The sequence below is a fragment of the Acipenser ruthenus genome, chromosome 54 (genome assembly GCF_902713425.1).
Source record: "Acipenser ruthenus chromosome 54, fAciRut3.2 maternal haplotype, whole genome shotgun sequence".
In the NCBI taxonomy this organism is placed as follows: domain Eukaryota; kingdom Metazoa; phylum Chordata; class Actinopteri; order Acipenseriformes; family Acipenseridae; genus Acipenser; species Acipenser ruthenus.
The window spans coordinates 239609-254682 of NC_081242.1; the positions used below are offsets into that span (position 1 = coordinate 239609).

General features: G+C 40.0%; 1 protein-coding gene across 1 annotated transcript in view; it reads right to left on the reverse strand.

Moving 5' to 3' along the window:
• Positions 1–14027, reverse strand: part of LOC131723356 (apoptosis-associated speck-like protein containing a CARD) — a 59414-nt gene extending 45387 nt beyond the window's left edge. The window contains exon 1 of the mRNA XM_059017044.1: positions 14012–14027. The gene's annotated coding sequence lies outside the window, so the exon portion shown is untranslated. The remainder of the gene's footprint in view (positions 1–14011) is intronic.
• Positions 14028–15074: the final 1047 nt, after the last annotated feature.

Below are 15074 nucleotides of genomic sequence, written 5' to 3' on the forward strand. Positions count from 1 at the left end.
AGATGTTGAAACAGGCGTGCTCTGGGTCCCATTCTCCAGCTCTGTGGTGACTGTGAAGCTGTACTCTCTCCCAGGTCTCAGCTTAGAGATGACAGTGGAATTGAAGGTTTCAGTGATGGAGTTTTGGTCACTCTTATCAGAGCTAGAGTAGGTAATGTAAAAGCTGTGTGGGATCCCATCCATATTGTCAGGACTGCCCCAGCTCAGAGAGACAGAATCGATTTCCACTGAGTCTATCTTTATCTCTCCAGGAGGAGATGGTTCTGGAAGAGAAAAGATCATTTATGTAATGACAAAGTACATTGAGAGACTAATATTCAGAAGTAAAGTTAATAAAAAGTAAATAAATAATTCTTACTTGTGCAGACAGTTGCTGAAACAGGTGTGCTCAAATAAAATCCTGTGAATTAAGCCTTTTATTATTGATTAACTTACCATTTGGAAGGTAAACTGCTTTCTTAATAATGATGATGGCTATAGCCAACACAGCCACTCCAATAGCCAAACCCACAGCCACTTCAATAGTGTAAGGAAGGATGCCTTGTGATTCACTTTGATTGTCTCCTGATTTAAAAAGAAATTATACAATGTGCTTTTTTTTTTGCAAGTTTTGCCAAAAAAAATTTGCTGAAATAAATGATTGTAGACATCCATTTCTTGTAACTTTTTTTCCTCATCCACAAAAGCAAAACTTTTGCTACAAAAGATTTTTCCCTATTTGTTTTCGAGAAATTATAAATTTGCATTGCGGTATGTAAACTTTTGACTACATGTGTGTGTGTATATATATATATATATATATATATATATATATATATATATATATATATATATATATATAGATGACATGACATACCTGACAGACCCTTATGACTAGTGTGTCCTGCAACAGTAGAGATTAAATTTAGAGTGTCTTCTGGGCCATCAGCGATATGGTGATATGGAGGAGTGGAGGTAACAGGTGTACCATCTTCTGCTTTCTCTGGGCTATGGTTATCTGGAGGAGTGGAGGCGACAGGTGTACAATCTTCTGCTTTCTCTGGGCTATGGTGATCTGGAGGAGTGGAGGTAACAGGTGTACAATCTTCTGCTTTCTCTGGGCTATGGTGATCTGGAGGAGTGGAGGTAACAGGTGTACAATCTTCTGCTTTCTCTGGGCTATGGTGATCTGGAGGAGTGGAGGTAACAGGTGTACAATCTTCTGCTTTCTCTGGGCTATGGTGATCTGGAGGAGTGGAGGCGACAGGTGTACAATCTTCTGCTTTCTCTGGGCTATGGTGATCTGGAGGAGTGGAGGTGACAGGTGTACCATCTTCTGCTTTCTCTGGGCTATGGTGATCTGGAGGAGTGGAGGCGACAGGTGTACCATCTTCTGCTTTCTCTGGGCTATGGTGATCTGGAGGAGTGGAGGTAACAGGTGTACCATCTCCAATCTCAAGGATATTGAGACTTTGACCAGCGGAGGTGACAGGCAGAAGGTCTGGGCCCTCAGAGATATTAAGTGGATTCGTGGGTGTTCTCTTTAAACTGGACATTTCACTTGTGTCCTTTGTGAAGCAGGGTTCTTTAGCTGAGTGAGTGATGTGGCTGTCCTTTGCTTTCCTCCTCTCTGCCTGGAGTTTAGCCTCTTGTGTCCTCTCATCAGCTGTTGATGCACCTGGCACGCTGTGCTCTGATGACAACTCTGAGGTTCCTGCAGAGGAATGTTTCATAGTTACTGACTGAATTACAGGCACACTTTGTATCTTAAGCAAGAGACACATCAAGTGCACTGCCTGCACACTGCTTGTTTGAGTGAAGAGCTTAGTGATAATGTCACTGGCGGCAAGGCTATAGTTGGGCTGCAACAAACGTGTTTATCCTTCATTTGCCACAAACAAAACCTGTAGAGCTCCCTCAAGCTTCTGAAGCTTAAACCTCTCTTTAAAGAAGTGCTAACCAAAGTGAAACGGGGTAGGGACTCCTTTAGGGTAGGCTAGTTGGTTTTGGTAAAGTTGAACAGATGCCCAAGGATAGAAATCACGGTCAGGTGATTGGACACAGGGAGACGCATGAATGGCTGGATTATTAATGTAAGAAAGGGCTCGATTGCTCTCAGCTGGCTAGGATAATACAGGGAAAAGCGACCGTCTATGCTGAGATCGTCTCACTAAAATGACATTTACAAAGAGAACATCATAACAATCATGAACACTAGAGGGCAGCGTTTAGCCATAAATCAAAGACTTTCAACACCAGGGTTTAAAATTCCTCTTCTTGTGCTGAATGTCCTTTGATTATGTGATTTGTTCCCTTCTATACTTTAATTCAGAATATATAGGAATTTCAAATACAATGCTGTGGATTAAGCCTTTATTATTGATTAACTTACCAGTTAGTAAACACACAGCCACAACTCCAAAAACCAAACACACACCCACTCCAAAAATCCAACAAAGGATGCGTCGTGGCTCTCCTGATTTAAAAAAGAAATATACAATGTACTTTCATTAGATATGCTTTCGTACATGCTTATTATATTACCTGAGCATTTTAAAGAGTACAGCTATAGAGGGTGTGGAATGCAATATGTTAAGAAGGGAACATTATTCAGCAGCTTTCATTGGACTCTAAAGCTATATAGAGGGTGTGCAATTCAATATGTTAACAAGGGAACATTATTCAGCAGCTTTCACTGGACTCTATGAAGCTGAGGGAGTTCATTCTATATAGAGGGGGTGCAATTCAATATGTTAACAAGGGAACATTATTCAGCAGCTTTCATTGGACTCTATGAAGCTGAGGGAGTTCATTCTATATAGAGGGTGTGGAATTCAATATGTTAACAAGGGAACATTATTCAGCAGCTTTCATTGGACTCTATGAAGCTGAGGGAGTTCATTCTATATAGAGGGTGTGCAATTCAATATGTTAACAAGGGAACATTATTCAGCAGCTTTCATTGGACTCTATGAAGCTGAGGGAGTTCATTCTATATAGAGGGTGTGGAATTCAATATGTTAACAAGGGAACATTATTCAGCAGCTTTCATTGGATTCTATGAAGCTGAGTGAGTTCATTCTATATAGAGGGGGTGCAATTCAATATGTTAACAAGGGAACATTATTCAGCAGCTTTCACTGGACTCTATGAAGCAAAATTAGTTCATTCAATAGAGCTATAACCCCTCTAGCTCATGTCTGACCATGAGAATTAAAATACTTAAAGATAAACAAAAACAAATCTAGATGTAATTGTTTCTGTTTCTGCTGATTAAATAGAGCCCACTGGGTTTACTGCAGCATGAAACTGTTCTTACTTGTGCAGACAGATGTTGAAACAGGCGTGCTCTGGGTCCCATTCTCCAGCAATGTGGTGACTGTGAAGCTGTACTCTCTCCCAGGTCTCAGTTTAGAGATGACAGTGGAATTGAAGGTTTCAGTGATGGAGTTTTGGTCACTCTTATCAGAGCTAGAGTAGGTAATGAAAAAGCTGTGTGGGATCCCATCCATATTGTCAGGACTGCCCCAGCTCAGAGAGACAGAATCGGTTTCCACTGAGTCTATCTTTATCTCTCCAGGAGGGGATGGTTCTGGAAGAGAAAAGAGAACTGATGTAATGACAAAGTAGATTGAGAGACTAATATTCAGAAGTAAAGTTGTAAATAAATAATTTTTACTTGTCCAGACAGATGTTGAAACAGGTGTGCTCTGGGTCCCATTCTTCAGCACTGTGGTGACTGTGAAGCTGTACTCTCTCCCAGGTCTCAGCTCAGAGATGACAGTGGAATTGGAAACTGCAGTGATGGAGTCTTGGGGACTCTTATCAGAGCTAGAGTAGGTCATGTAAAAGCTGTGTGGGATCCCATCCATATTGTCAGGACTGCCCCAGCTCAGAGAAACAGAGTTGGTTTCCACTGAGTCAATCTTTATCTCTCCAGGAGGGGATGGTTCTGCAAGAGAAAGTTGTGTCACTTTAGAGTAGAATTGTGGATTTGCAATCAACAGAAGAGTTGTAAATAACAAATCCTTACCTGTGCATACAAAACATTCTTTAAAATGATACCATCTGTTCCTGTCTAGGTCAAGCTTCAGACCCACAGGGCATGAGCTACACAGCTGTATTGATGAACACAACACCTTCCCTCGAACCCTTTTCTCCATCGCATGTGGTTTAGGTATCATCACAAATGTATGAAATACAAGAAATTGGTCTACTTGAGATGGAATGAAACAAAAAGGAAGTAGATATGATCTATGAGACTAATACCCTGAGTTGCAGAGAACTGATCCTTACTTGTACAGACAGATGTTGAAACAGGCATGCTCTGGGTCCCATTGTCCAGCACTGTGGTGACTGTGAAGCTGTACTCTCTCCCAGGTCTCAGCATAGAGATGACAGTGGAATTGGAGGGTGCAGTGATGGAAAGAGGGTTGTCCTTCACAGAGCTTGAATCGGTGATTTTAAAACTGTGTGGGATCTTTCTCATACCAGCAGGACTGCCCCAGCTCAGAGAGACAGAATCGATTGCCACTGAGTCTATCTTTATCTCTCCAGGAAGAGACGGTTCTGGAAGAGAAAAGAGAATTGATGTAACAGCAAAGTAGATTGAGAGACTAATATTCAGAAGAAGAGTTGTAAATAAATAATTCTTACTTGTGCAGACAGATGTTGAAACAGGCATGCTCTGGGTCCCATTCTCCAGCACTGTGGTGACTGTGAAGCTGTACTCTCTCCCAGGTCTCAGGTTAGAGATTACAGTGGAATTGGAGGGTGCAGTGATGGAAAGAGGGTTGTCCTTCACAGAGCTTGAATCGGTGATTTTAAAACTGTGTGGGATCTTTCTCATACCAGCAGGACTGCCCCAGCTCAGAGAGACAGAATCGATTGCCACTGAGTCTATCTTTATCTCTCCAGGAGAAGACGGTTCTGGAAGAGAAAAGAGAATTGATGTAACGGCAAAGTAGATTGAGAGACTAATATTCAGAAGTAAGACTTACGGACAACCTCCATTCCCAAGAGGTTCTACTGTAGATTGATAGACTAATATTCAAAAAAAGAGTTGTAAATAAATATTTCTTACTTGTGCAGACAGATGTTGAAACAGGCGTGCTCTGGATCCCATTCTCCAGCACTGTGGTGACTGTGAAGCTGTACTCTCTCCCAGGTCTCAGCTTAGAGATGACAGTGGAATTGGAGCGTGCAGTGATGGAAAGAGGGTTGTCCTTCACAGAGCTTGAATAGGTGATTTTAAATTTGTGAGGGATCTTTCTCATACCAGCAGGACTGCCCCAGCTCAGAGAGACAGAATCGATTTCCACTGAGTCTATCTTTATCCTTCCAGGACGAGACGGTTCTGGAAGAGAAAAGAGAACGGATGTAATGACAAAGTACAGCAGAACCGCAGAGTTACAAACACCAAGCCTCCGAGCTGACCGCTCTAGCGAACACCCCACTTTCAGCTGGAAGAATGCAATCACTCAGCCATGAGTGCAATGCAACCAGATAGGCACTCCTATAAGCACCATGTTGGGCATGGAGAAGGCAAAATTACTGAACCAACAAATGTATCCAGACAAAGGAGGGGCAGATTTCAAAGCAAGTACAAGCAATTTAAACAAAGCACAGTTTTTTTTTTTTTAAAGCCAAAAGAGGCTAAATGACTGAGCACGCTGTGTCTAACCCACATTCTCCTGGACATTTAAATCTGTGTTTTTGCTACAGTTATGATTTCAATTGTAACTTCAATGTAGCCTTTTTCCATTCACAGTATTTTTTTATAGACTTTAGAACCAACCATACCAATATGAGTATTGCATTACTGTGCTGTATCCTTGTATTATTCTCCAGACTAGATGAGCACGGAAACTCTTTCTGAGTTACAGTCTTTGCAAATGATGACGTCCTGGATTATTGTAAGATTTTTGCTGTTTTTGTATCAAAATCAGTTTTGGGCCGGTACAAATACACATGGGTGATGTAGAGGGGTTCCTCCTGTGTGAGAATCAGCTTTGAAATAAGCGGCCCAAAGCGATTTAACCCCTGAAGTACCCCAGGTACTTATTCAATTTGTGTTACATTTGCAAGATGTGATTAAGAAGCTGGAATGCGAATAAGAAGGCAGCAGTGTGGAGTAGTGGTGAGGGCTCTGGACTCTTGACCGTAGGGTCGTGGGTTCAATCCCAGGTGGGGGACACTGCTGCTGTACCCTTGAGCAAGGTACTTTACCTAGATTGCTCCAGTAAAAACCCAACTGTATAAATGGGTAATTGTATGTAAAAATAATGTGATATCTTGTAACAATTGTAAGTCGCCCTGGATAAGGGTGTCTGCTAAGAAATAAATAATATAAGAAGCTGGAATGCAAATAAGCAGCTGGCGAATAAGAAGCCAACTTTACCATCATACTTTGGACCCCGTTTATCAACAAGTAAGAGCAAAGGGATTGCGATGCATTTTTATTGGTTACACTTTGGAGTGCTGCTGCTCGTGGGGTACGACTTGCTCACTAAAATATTTAGTGCTTTTGCAAAGAGGGGGTGATAACCTATCTAGGGATGCCTCGATATTTAGTGAGCAAGGCGTCTAAGAGAGTAAATGGGGCAAAACCAGCGGGTAATACAGGGTACCGCTATGGTGCTGATACAGATTTCTTATTAATATTTTCTTTTTTTAAAAAAAAGAAGGAGCGATTATTTTTTAATAGAATAAGTAACCAACTTCAAGGGTGGTGTTAGCAAACTACAGTTGCGCAGACACACTGCAGACAGAACAACTCATCTGACCTCTATCGTTATTACACTCCAGCCATGGGTACATCTTCAGCCAGTTTGCCTGAAAATCTATCTTTAACTTTCCCTTTACACAGAGCAAAATTAAAGGTGTAAACAAAACAAATCTCCGACACAAAATCCACACAGGTCAGGCTGGGCAATAGCCTTCACTAGTGATGGGTACAAAGCCTCACCCGCTTCGACTCGTCCCGAACCATTAGATACAAACAGTGTTGTGAATCAAAGGTTCAATTGGTTCGCATGAAGCAATACATCACGTGACACAAACGCCAACAGTTCAGATGCTCGGGGTGTTCAGTCACGCACGCTCACGTTGTAAAATCTTGCTGACGGTGTCGTAGGTGCACTATTGAAACGTTTTGATGGTATATTTACAAAAGAAGACACAAACCACCATTACAACGCTTTACTTCAAATCAATAATGCTTCGTTGACGTAGGTTAGAACTGGAAGGAAGAATATACTGTTTGTCAAATTACATTTTAAAATAATTTCAATTAATCTTTGTTAAATTCAGCATATGAATATATATATATATATATATATATATATATATGCTGGCTACTACTATGTGAAATTGGGGGAGTTTAATTATTGTTAATTATTATAAAATTAAATGTCATGATTATTTGAGATGTTTTCCAGAAATAATTGTTAATAAAATGTCTTTTCAAACCTTTGTCAAACAAGTCTTGAATTCAATATTATTTCATTGTGATACATCAACAAAATAAATATAATTTATAAATATCAAATTGCTACATTATTGAAAACACCATTACACCTTAAAGCACCATATGTTGTTGATGTTTGTGTTATTATAAAAGTATATATGGATGTATATGTAGAAATCTTTGCATTCAAGTATGTTTTACTGAAATGTAATAAAATAAACATTATTATTATGTTATGTTTCTATATATTATGCACTTTAAAAACACTTTTTTTAAATGTCCAATAGGCTTTAATTGACTTGGGGTTACGCTTCAAGTATGTTGTATGCTTAAAAATAATCTAGCCATCCGAGACACCACTGAACTAATGACCCATTAATGCTATGCCTAATACTAGAATGCCTATGAGTTTTGGAGAGGGGCTTCAACTGATTTAACTACGTTAGTGCGGAGCTTCAAATCATTCACGAGGTTCATTGTTTCATTGAGGCTTCAAATCATCCACGGGGTTCATTGCTTCATTGAGGCAACAAATCATTCACGAGGTTCATTGTTTCATTGAGGCTTCAAATCATACACGGCGTTCATTGCTTCATTGAGGCTTCAAATCGCTCACAGGAGCTCATTGAGGCTTCGGATCAGTCACATGATTCAGTGATTCACTACTTCAGGTGATTCAAATGACCACTGCTTCATGTGAAGCAAACAAATGACGTAACCCGCCTCGAACCATCTGAAGCAAACAGTGTGAAGCAACACATCACGTGATCTTACTGAACCAGAATCAATACAATGCTTCGTTGAAATACAGCCTAGATTACTCCTGGAAGGAAGCGTTTATTATTTATTTCTCTTTTTTTCAATTCGTTTATTTAAAAAAAAATATCAGCAAATGTGATTCTTTTAATTTTTAGTAAATATTATTTAAAGTCTAAAACAAGTTCTCTACACGCACGCTTCCTCACAGGAGCAGGGATTCGATCCTGCGTTTGAGAAGCATTTCTAATTACACGACTTACTAACTTGTTGCGCCACCGTGAAACTGGCTAACAAATGAAATATCAAATATCTTACTTGTTTCAACACTAATTTCCCAGCCGAGTAGATCAGGTCAGCTATGCCTACCTTTCTAAAGCAACATTATCGTGTTTTCGATTGTACAACAATTTTACATTTCAAGTATGATAATGCGTATGCGTGACTGGCTTTTTTGTTGGGTAATCACATGTGTGGTTGATATATAACCAGATAACAGAGAAATTATAAAATGTAACTTCATTTTGTAAGTCACAAATGACACAGACAGAGCCTGTAAAAAGCGTGCTTTACGGTGTCTTTCGTGTACATTAGGCTACAGATCATTATTTATAAATGTCAAGTTCCAGGCAATAGCAGCCTGCGTGTAACTCGTATGTTCAATTAATTTATGTTCAATGACGCGGCTCTACCAATAGATGTCACTATGGAGCACGAAGCGCTTCAAGTGATTCGGCTCAGTGAATCTTTTATGAAGCAAATGGTTCAGAGGGTTCACTGTTCCTGTATCCTTTCTTTCTTTCTTTCTTTCTTTCTTTCTTTCTTTCTTTCTTTCTTTCTTTCTTTTTTTCTTCGCTCTCTACTTTAGCTCCTCATACACCCACCCTGAGCGATCGGGGAGGACTTCTTCCAGGTGCTGAAGGAGGGTCAAGCCTAGTTGAATGCAGTTATACTGGCCTATATTTGGATTTAAATCTTAAGAGGGATTCACCAAAGTAATATTATAGCAACTGATAAACAGAGGTAAATTAATTGAAAGATTATCTTATAATGAAACAGGTTCAGTGCTAATTGACACTGTTTATAGTTCATAACAGTTATTTCATAAGATTAATAATATGTTTTAAGTATTTGCTATAATGAGAAAACATATTATTTAAAACTGACAAGTATTATTGCTTGTTCACGACTTTGCTGTAGTGATAAGAAGATTAAAACCTGGAGCAGTATTCGATTTACTGAAATGGGAAAATGGTACAAGTTTATTCTTCTTTCTATTGAACAATAAGACTTCTAGACATCATGATATCCACTGAATTATAGAATATAAAAGGTGTTGTGTTATGTTTTTGTGTTAAGTTTGTAATAATATACTATAATGTACCTTGTTATTAATCCACTATACTATTGTCTAATGATGTTAGATGGATTCCTTATAATGTGGTGATTTGAAACTGCTGCAGTGAAAACAGGGCCTCTCTTCTTATCTAGAAAGAGGGAATGTCCTTGGGTTCCACTTCAGCAGAGCTGCAAGCCTCATAGAGATGGAGTGTTAAGGTTTATGGAATTAGTGGTTTAGCACAGATAAGAATATATCTTGAAATAATATGCAAAAATTATGGCTTAACAGACCTTTATAGGTCATAAATCTAAAAAGTGTTTGCACAGACTCTGACCTTGGAAACAAACAAGAGACTGTGGAAACTGCTTGCAGTAACATATTCCCAGAGAGGTACAGGTCAGAGCCTATCTTAAGGGATAAATAATTGTAATGAAAATTATTACCACTTAAACTTAGTGAAACTAAATAACTTGAATATTGTATGAGACAAACTTTTGTCAAATACTCTGTTAGACAATGGTATATGGAATCAAAACTGACTCATTAACAAAATGATGAAACAACATGAGGTTAAAGGAAACACATACCTTTAATTTAGCATAATATAATCACTTAGAAGATGATGTCACATATTAAGAACATCTCTCATATATAACACATATAAAATTAGTGTTTTGCATGCAGTAGTGTTTTTATATTATATTATAAACCAAGATCCTGGGAACCTTGGTTCACTTAACTTTTCAGATAAAGGAGGGGCTCGGAGGAAGGCAAAGAAATGAGATCATAGGTTTGGAGTTAGACAAGAAATGAGATATTGAATTTATTGAGTACATGACACCTATTAATTCTGAAAAGTTAGTCCGGATCTTTTGAAAACTATTATTTGTAAAATGGATAAGAACTGTCCCACCTGATTAATGATTGGATTTAATTGAGGCGTCCCATGTATTCCAATGAGACGAAAAACCTATTTAACTCCAGAGTAATTTCAATGGAGTACCACACTCATCCCAGACAGGGCAAGGTGGTCCATCTTCTGCAAACCAAAAACACAATTGAACTGATTTAACTCAGTTTAATTTGCCTGGTGAAGACAGTCATATCCTTTTACGATCTATATTAAAGGGTAAGCATTAATCAATTATTATTTTATCTCACATGTATTGCATGTATTGCTATAAGGGACTCACGCTATGTTTAGAAGATAGGAGAACATTTGTTGAATGTGCTGAAAGAGGCTACTGGGTGTATTTAGTGTCGTGGTCGTGGCCAGGCCTGCAGGCTGCACGAATACATAAAGATGTATTAAAGTGTTAACGTTAATATCTGTTAAGACACTGGACTGCCCAGAACGTCTGTCAGCTGGGGATATGAAGTAGCCTGTAGCTACTCAATCCAATATTTAACTGTTAATAAACCGAAGGAGTACTGATCATACTCTGATTCGTAAAAACACTTTAGATACATGAGTCTGTCAATTTCTTGGGTACTATATTGGTCATCCGAATATACTGCGGGTCCAGAGCACGAATTATATCCCACTAGGAGTAATAACATCTCTGTCCTCCTAACGTCTCCCCTGAGATAAGAGTGTATGCTGAGCAATTCAAAAGAGTACGTAAAGGAATCTGAACACGCGGATTTCGTGACATCTCCCTTGATCAAGAGAAGGCTTTCGATAGGGTCGACCACACCTACCTTGTGAAAGTCCTGAGAGCCTTCGGGTTTGTATGCAGTGATGGGGACGTCCAGGCCCTGAAGGAGAGCTTGGCAGTGTTTCAGAGGGCATCGTCAGCACGGATAAACTGGGCAAAATGCAACACCTTCCTGTCAGGCGGTTGGCAGGAGGGGGGGCCCCCCACATTGCCTCAGGCCCTGCAGTGGGACAGGACTGGGATTAAGGTGCTGGGGGTGTTCTTTGGGACAGACCTGTTCATGCAGAAGAACTGAGACGGCCTGGTGGGTAAGGTGAGGGGGTGGCTGCACAGCTGCCAGGGGCTGCTGGCTCAGCTGTCATTCAAGGGGAGGGTCCTGGTCATCAATAATTTGGTGGCCTCAATGTTATGGCACAAGCTGATGTGTCTGGACCCCCCACAGGGAATGGTAGAGGAGATTCAGAGGATATTGCTGGATTTCTTCTGGAGCGGGAGACACTGGCTGAGGCCAGCAGTTCTGTACCTCCCCACTGATGAAGGGGGGCAAGGCCTGGTCAGCATTGCCAGCAGGGTGGCAGCCTTCAGACTGCAGGCAGTGAAAAGGCTCCTGTATGCTGAGGAAGGTGCTCACTGGAGAGAGATTGCTTTTTATTTTCTGAGAAGGAGGAATGGGGTTAGATCGGAGCCTGTTCTTAATTGATTTTTCCAGGTTAGATAAGACAGGTCTCCCCTCTTTTTGTGTTAATGTTTTTAAAATGTGGCAGACAGTAAGAGTGGAGAGGGAGGAGGGGTCACTAGAGGAGCCCCTTTACTTTAAGCCTTTTTTTCCCATTCAGTTTTTTCAGTCGGAGGTGCTGTGTGCCAGTTTTGTTAAGGCCGGTATAACCCGACTGGCCCACCTGATCGTGTCAGGCCACCCCTCTTGGATCTCAGCGGCTCAGCTGGCCGGACGGCTGGGCTGGCGCTTGGAGAGGCTGGCTGAGAGAATAATTAATGAGCTGAAGAACTCTCTCCCCCCGAAACTCAAGGAGGCTTTGGGGGAGGGGCTAGCTGGGGGGTCAGATCAGGGAGGGGACCCCTTTTTCCCTATAGTTTTTTTATCCCTAGGTTTAGGTGAGGAAGACGGCGGGGAAGAAGTGAGAATAGGGAAAGTGGAGAGAGTTAAAAATGTAGCTCTCCACACAGCAGAGGGGAAAAAGCTATACAAGCTGCATGTTAAAACAGTCCAGTCCAAGCAGCTAAAAGGGCTTGTAGACACAAGGTGGAGAAGCCATTTACAGGTAGCAGAAGAAAGAGAGCCAGTGTGGAGGGTGTTGTACAAACTGCCCTTAACTAAAAGAGTAGGGGACCTGCAGTGGAGGATCCTGCACTGCGCCGTGTCTACGGGACGGTTCCTCCTATAGTTTTAAATCAAGGAATAGGAGTGTTTTAATTAACTTTATTTTAGGGCAGGCAAAACTGGCTATTTAAAAATCCAGGGAAAATAAGATTTTAAAGACAGGACTAACAGACGTTGTCCGATTGTTTCGTATTTTAGCAATCAGCCGAGTAATGGTGGATTTTAACTATTTTAAAATGGTCAGTAACCTGGAGAGCTTTCAGGAGAGGTGGGGTGTGGGGTGTGGGGTGTGGGGTGTGGGGTGTGGGGTGTGGGAGACGGCTTGTGCTCATTGAGTGAGGAGGGAGAGCTGCTGTTTAACTTCTAGTTTTAATTTATATTTTGTTCTATTGTTTTTACAGTGTTTTTATCACTTTACTATTAATCTGTTTTTACAGGAAAACACTGTTTAGTTTTTTTAATATTGGCTTTTTTGTGTTTTATTTATATTTTATGATCCTTTTATTTGGTTAAAATCTGTTTTTAAAAGGAGAACATGATGTTTTTTTTGGTAACATTTTTTGGTAGCGGAAATGGAACATGCATGCACGTTAAATATTGATTCTCTCTCTCTCTCTCTCTCTCTCTCTCTCTCTCTCTCTCTCTCTCTCTCATAGTCGCTTATAATTTTGCAAAGTTCTTCCGCCCAAAATACTGTATTATTTGACTGCCGTATACCATAATAATAGTAATAATAATAATAATAATAATAATAATAATAATAATAATAATAATAATAATAATAATAACATACATTTTAATAATAATCCTAATAGTAATAATCTTACCGGCTCGAGTTTTTTTTTCCAACACTTCGGCTAGCTGTACCTCATTTATGGCTCTCAATATCAATATTGTGATCTCAGCGGCGTGTTTTTTGCTGTAGGTGCGGATTAACAAACCCGCTACTTCCAGGCTTTTCGCTTTCTGAAGCTTCCCCTTGGCTATCTTGCTCCCCTGGAACGTCGTTTCGCTCAGCTTGTCCTTGAACCTGGTTAACTTGTCTTTGACTAGGTCGTCCAGGGTGTCCACAAGGTGGTCCTTCAGCGTTTTCTTCATCCCGATTCATCGGCGGGTGTCACTGTATGAAGAGAGAGGCAGGACGCGGAGAGATTGAACGCACGAACTCTTGAGACGGAGAGGGGGTAGTGAGAGAGAGAGAGAGAGAGAGAGAGAGAGAGAGAGAGAGAGATAGAGATCAATATTTAACGTGCATGCATGTTCCATTTCCGCTGCTGTAATGTTACCAAAATCTATTATTATATCGCACGGCTGCTAGTGAGCAACACGCAGAGTTAACTAAGCGCTTCAGAATTAAAAATAAATAAATAAATAAATAAATAAATAAATAAATAAATAAATAAATAAATAAAATGGTAAAACTCAAGTTTTGCAAACATAGTATTTGTAAAAAGTAAACATTCACTTACCTTCGTCAAACTCGCTTCGGTTTGTGAGACAAGACGAGGAAGAAACTTATATATAAGCCCCGTGACGTCATCGTGTGGACCCTACCTGCAGAAAACCGTTACAAAGATCCCGGGTGTTTTTAAATCTCTATCTTAATCAGATGCACCAAGGTGATCAGCGCCTTTTTTCGCATTTATTCAGGATAATTCACTTTCTGGACAAAATATTTAAAATAACGCTGTTTTTTCTTCAATGTTTTTTTTTATTTTTTAATCGTTGTTATAATTCTTTCCCCGGACCGCTATCACGGTTATTAAATGTCTCGACTGAACGCTGTGCATCGCTACTCTGACATCACGTTCTAGGATATTTTATTATCGAGTAATAAATCTTATTAGGAACATTAAAAGGATCAATGACTCCGCATGAACTCGATGAACTACAGCGCCGTGTCAAATCAATACAGATCTGCTCCCGCCGATTTTGCTTTGACTTCATATATAACAGATCTGTGCCCTGCGTTCTCCCACATCGGTAGTTTCTGCTTTTCTGCTTTTAAATACGCTAATAATCGTGTGTGAAACCAGAAATCAACCCTTAGTTGCTGTTTTTTTTCTCCTCTAACTTTTTAAAGTCACTTTCGTTTTCATGTTTCTTCTACTTCCTCGTATTGAAACAAACAGCACGGTGTGTAATTATTCATTTCAAAAGCCGGCTTTCAAGTTGCATTATTATTACACCGCGGCTACAAATGATTCATATCGTTGTTTTATAGGTTTGTATGTTTTCCCCGTACGTTTTAATATCCATAATTAATAGTATGTATTATTACACATTGACCCCAAGCTTGATAAATAAACGGTGAATTTGTGTGTGTGTGTGTGTGTGTGTGTGTGTGTGTGTGTGTATATATATATTCAAATTCACCGTTTAGTCCTCTCTCTCTCTCTCTCTCTCTCTCTCTCTCTCTCTCTCTCTCTCTCTCTCTCTCTCTCTCTCTCTCTCTCTCTCTCTCTCTCTCTCCCTTTAATGATAAATACCATACCAAGTCCTGATTTCGATTGAGTTTGTGTTTGAGCCCAA